This window comes from Microtus ochrogaster, chromosome 21, assembly GCF_000317375.1.
Source record: "Microtus ochrogaster isolate Prairie Vole_2 chromosome 21, MicOch1.0, whole genome shotgun sequence".
Lineage (NCBI taxonomy): Eukaryota > Metazoa > Chordata > Mammalia > Rodentia > Cricetidae > Microtus > Microtus ochrogaster.
The window spans coordinates 1,616,115-1,621,146 of NC_022022.1; the positions used below are offsets into that span (position 1 = coordinate 1,616,115).

At 37.9% G+C, this 5,032-nt stretch overlaps 1 pseudogene; it reads right to left on the reverse strand.

Moving 5' to 3' along the window:
* LOC101998887 overlaps positions 1–1,343 on the reverse strand; it is a 1,882-nt pseudogene extending 539 nt beyond the window's left edge.
* Positions 1,344–5,032: the final 3,689 nt, after the last annotated feature.

Below are 5,032 nucleotides of genomic sequence, written 5' to 3' on the forward strand. Positions count from 1 at the left end.
AAGGCAGTCACCCTCAATGTACTATATGCTGATGTCCTAAAGTCCAAGTGCGCCACAGAACTGAAGCACACGACTAGCACTGTGCTTTATCTAGGACAAAGGTGACCAGTTCCCACAGCTAAAGTCTACACCAGTCATCCTAACCACAATGGCTTATAAAACATCAGGTTTCCAGTAAAGAAGCAATTCTAGGAAAGTCAGGAAGTTTCACATCTGTAAAACCAGGATAAGGCTACACCTATCTTAACTCTGAAGAAGACGTCAGATAGCGTGAGGTTCCCAGCCATGATGGAAGATAGACAGGTCCCCATGCAGCATATTCTCCCTGGCTTCGGGAAAGTTTCATATGCAAAATCTAGAAGTTGCCGAAGAAGAAAACTAGAAACATTCAGCTGTGATGTGTTGTACAGGGTTATTAAACTTCGGGAATGGTGTGATCCATCAGGCTTTTCATAATGCTTGGTGCCATCCGTTTAATAATATGTTCGAAGATAAAAGCAGGCATGATTGTAATGGTAACTACAGTCCCAGCTGTTGAGAGTATGTCTGCAATCTGAGAGTCCTTCAAGCCAATGACGTTCTGCCCGTTGATCTCACAGATGTGATGATCAGTGAGGAGGCCATTTCTGGCAGCAGAACTGTCTTTCACTATGGATGTGATCTTTCCATTTTTAAAGATAAAGCCAACATGCCCGCTGCTGTCCTTATGCATAGTGATTGTCCGCTCAAAGGGCCTGTCACGAATGATCATGGTGATCTTCTCTCCAAATGCCTGCTTGAGCACCTTGTGAGCCTTATCAGAGCTCCATCCTGCACAGTTGTCACCGTTGATCTGTAGTACCTGGTCCCCAAATCTCAGTCCAACCAAGGAGGCTGGAGAATTAGCCTGGACTAGCTGAACAAATATACCATTATCTATTGACTTAAGTCTGAGCCCAATTTTTCCATCTTGATCCTTGCACAAAATGACTTCACGAATCCCTTGTTTTATTTCTGCTCTCCGAATTCCAGCATCGTTACCTGTCACAGGTGCTACCATATAGTTCACGCTGGATGGTCTTGCTACCAACCCTTGGGTTGGTACTCCAGAAACCATAGGCATATTTGTACATATTTCTTCTTCATTTAAAGTCAGTCCCATGTACTGAGAAAGCTCTGGATACAGTTTAGGGTAGAGATTTCCATCTGGAGGGAAAGAGGCGGAAACATCCACCAGAACTGCCAGGGTGGCAGGGCCAGCAGAGTAGGCGTTCTGAGCCTGAATCACTTTGTCTACCTTCAAATCTTCAAGAGATGGGTAAAGAGACATCTTTGCAGGGTTTTTCTGCACCGAGGACAACGCTGCTCCGCTTATTGTTTTTATTGAGCTATATTTTCCCTTCACTTCCTCCCCCTTCATGCCCTCTCCCATAATACCCATGCTGTCAATTTACTCAGGAGATCTTGTCTTTTTCTACCTCCCATGTAGATTAGATCCATGTATGTCTCTCTTAGAGTCCTTTTTGTAGTCTAGGTTCTCTGGGATTGTGAGTTGTAGGCTGATTTTCTTTGCTTTATGACTAAATGCCACTTATGAGTAAGTACATGTGATAATTGTCTTTCTGTGTATGGGTTACCTCACTCAATATGATGATTTCTAGAGCCATCTATTTGCCTGTAAATTCCAAGATGTCTTTATTTTTTTCTGCTGTGTAGTACTCCATTGTGTAGATGCATTACATCTTTATCCAATCATTGGTCAAGGGGCATTTAGGTTGTATCCAGGTTCTGGCTATGACAAACAATACTACTATAAACATAGTTGAGCACATGTCCCTATGGTATGATTGAACATTTTTTGGGTATATACCCAAAAGTGATGATGCTAGGTCTTTGATGAAGGTTGTTTCCTAATTTTCTGAGAAATCACCATACTGATTTCCAAAGCAGCTGTACAAGTTTGCACTCCCATCAGCAATGGAGGAGTGTTCCCTTTACCTCACATCCTCTCTGTCATCAGTGCTTTTTTTTTTTATCTTGGCCACCTTACAGGTGTAAGATGGAATCTTAGGATTGTTTTAATTTGCATTTCTCTGATGGCTAAGGATGCTGAGCATTTCCTTAAGTGTTTTTCAGCCATTTTAGATTTCTTTGTTGAGAGTTCTCTGTTTAGGTCTGTGCCTCAATTTTTTTGGACAGTTTGTTCTTTTGATAACCAATTTCTTGAGATCTTTGTATATTTTGGAGATCAGACCTCTGTTTGATGTGGGGTTGGTGAAGATCTTGTCACATTCTGTAGCCTGCTGTTTTGTTTTGTTGAATGTGTCCTTTGCTTTACAGAAGCCTCAGTCTCTGGAGATCCCATTTACTAATTGTTGCTCTCAGTGTCTGTGTTACTGGGGTTATATTTAGGAAGTGATCTTCTGTGCCAGTGCATTCAAGTGTATTTCCCACTTTCTTTTCTATGAGGTTCAGCGTGGTTGGTTTTATGTTTAGGTCTTTGATCCATTTGGACTTGAGTTGTGTACATGGCAATAGATACAGATCTATTTTCATTCTTCTACATGTTGATATCCAATTATGCCTGCACCATTTGTTAAATATGCTTTCTTTTAACCATTGGATATTTCTGGCTTCTTTGTCAAAAATCAGATGTTTGTAGGTATGTGGATTGATATTTGGGTCTTCAAATTGGTTTCATTTGTCCTCCTGTCTGTTTTTATGCCAATACCAGCCAGTTTTCAGTACTACAGTTTGAAGTTAGGGATTGTGATGCATCCAGAAGTTACTGTATTGTACAGGATTGTTTTGGCTATCCTAGGTTTTTTGCTTTTCCATATGAAGCTGAGTGCCATTCTTTTGAGTTCTACAAAGAAATTTTCTGAGATTTTGGTGGACATTGCATTGAATCTGTAGATTGCTTTTGGTAAGATTTTTACTGTTAATTCTGCCTACCCAGGAGCATGGACAGCTTTCTACTTTCTGGTGTCTTCTTCAATTTCTTTTTCCCGCATTTTTATTGATTTTTTATTGAGCTCTACATTTTCTCTCTGCTCCTCTCCCTGACTCTCCCCTTCCCCTTCTACCCTCCCCCAAGGTCCCCATGCTTCCAATTTACTCAGGAGATCTTGTATTTTTCCATTTCCCATGTAGATTAGATCTATGTAAGTCTTTCTTAGTGTCCTTATTGTTGTCTAAGTTCTCTGGGATTGTGGTTTGTAGGCTGGCTTTCTTTGCTTTATTTTTAAAAACCACTTATGAGTGACTATATGTGATAATTGTCTTTCTATGTCTGGGATGCCTCAATGAAAATAATGTTTTCTATCTCTATCCATTTTCCTGAAAAATTCGAGATTTGTTATTTTTTTTCTGCTTTATATTACTCCATTGTGTAAATGTGCCACATTTTCTTTATCCATTCTTCTGTTGAGGGGAATTTTAGCTTGTTTCCAGGTTCTGGTTATGACAAACAATGCTGCAATTTCTTTCTTCAAAGACTTAACGTTCTTGTCATACAGGTCTTTCAATCCTTTGGTTAGAGTTACTCCAAGATATTTTATGTCATTTTCAGCTTTTGTGAAGGGTAATGTTTCTCTGATTTCTTTCTCAGCTCATTTATCATATGTACAAAGGAGGGCTGCTGATTTTTTTGAGTTAATCTTGTATCCTGCTACATTACTGAAAGTGTTTATGAGTTGTAGATGTTCTTTGATAGAAATTTTGGGGTTGTTTATGCAAACTATTATATCATCAGCAAATGGTGAGAGTCTGACTTCTTCTTTTCTAATTTGTATCCTCCTTGATCTTCTTTTTTGTCTTATTGCTCTAGCTAGAATCTAAGTACTATATTGAACAGACATGGAGAGAGTGGATAACCTGGTCTTATTCCTGATTTCAGTGGGATCACTTTGAGTTTCTCTCCATTTAGATTGATGTTGGCTGTTGGCTTGCTGTATATTTCCTTTATTATGTTTAGATGTGTTCCTTGTATCCCTACTCTCTCCAAGACCTTTATCATGAAGAAATGTTGTATTTGTTGAAGGCTTTGTCAGCATCTAATGAAATGATCATGTGATTTTTTTTCAGTTTGTTTTTATGGTGGATTACATTGACAGATTTACACATGTTGAACCATCTCTGCATCTCTGGGACGAAGCCTACTTCTTATGTATTCTTAGATTCTATTTGCCAGTCTTTTATTGAGTATTTTTGCATCAGTGTCCATGAGAGAGGTTGGTGTGTAATTCTCTTTCTTAGTAATGTCTTTGTGTGGTTTGGGTATCAGGGTAATTATAGCCTCATAAACCAAGTTTGGCAATTTTCCTTCTGTTTTTATTGTGTGGAATTAGTTCTTTGAAAATCTTGTAGAATTCTGCTCTAAAACCATCTGATCGTGGACTTTTTTTGGTTGGGAGACTTTTGATGACTGTTTCTATTTCCTTATCAGTTATAGGTCTATTTAGTATGCTTATCTGATCTTGATTTAATTTTTGTATTATTATTTATCCAGAAAATTGTCCATTTCTTTTTAGGTTTTCCAATTTTGTGGAGTACAGGTTTTCAAAAATATGACCTGATGATTCTCTGGATTTCCTCAGGGTCTGTTGCTATGTCCTCCTTTTCATTTCTGATTTTGTTAATTTAAATATTCTCTCTCTACCTTTTGGTTAGTTTAGAGAAAGATTTATCTATTTTGTTGATTTCCTCAAAGAACCAATTCTTGATCTCATTAATTATCAATATTGTTTTCTTTGTTTCTATTTTGTTGATTTCAGCTCTCAATTTGATTATTTCCTACCTTTTAGTCCTCCTGGGTGAGTTTGCTTCTTTTTGTTTTAGAGATTTCCGATATTCTGTTATCTTACTAGTGTGATATATTTTTAGCTTCTTTATGTAGTTATTTAGTGCTATAAACTGCTTTCATTATGCCCCATAAATTTGGGTATGTTGTGTGGTCATTTTCATTGAATTTTAGGAAATCTTTAATTTCTCCCTTTATTTCTTCCTTGACCCATTTATGCTTCAGGTGAGCATTGTTTAATTTCCATATGTT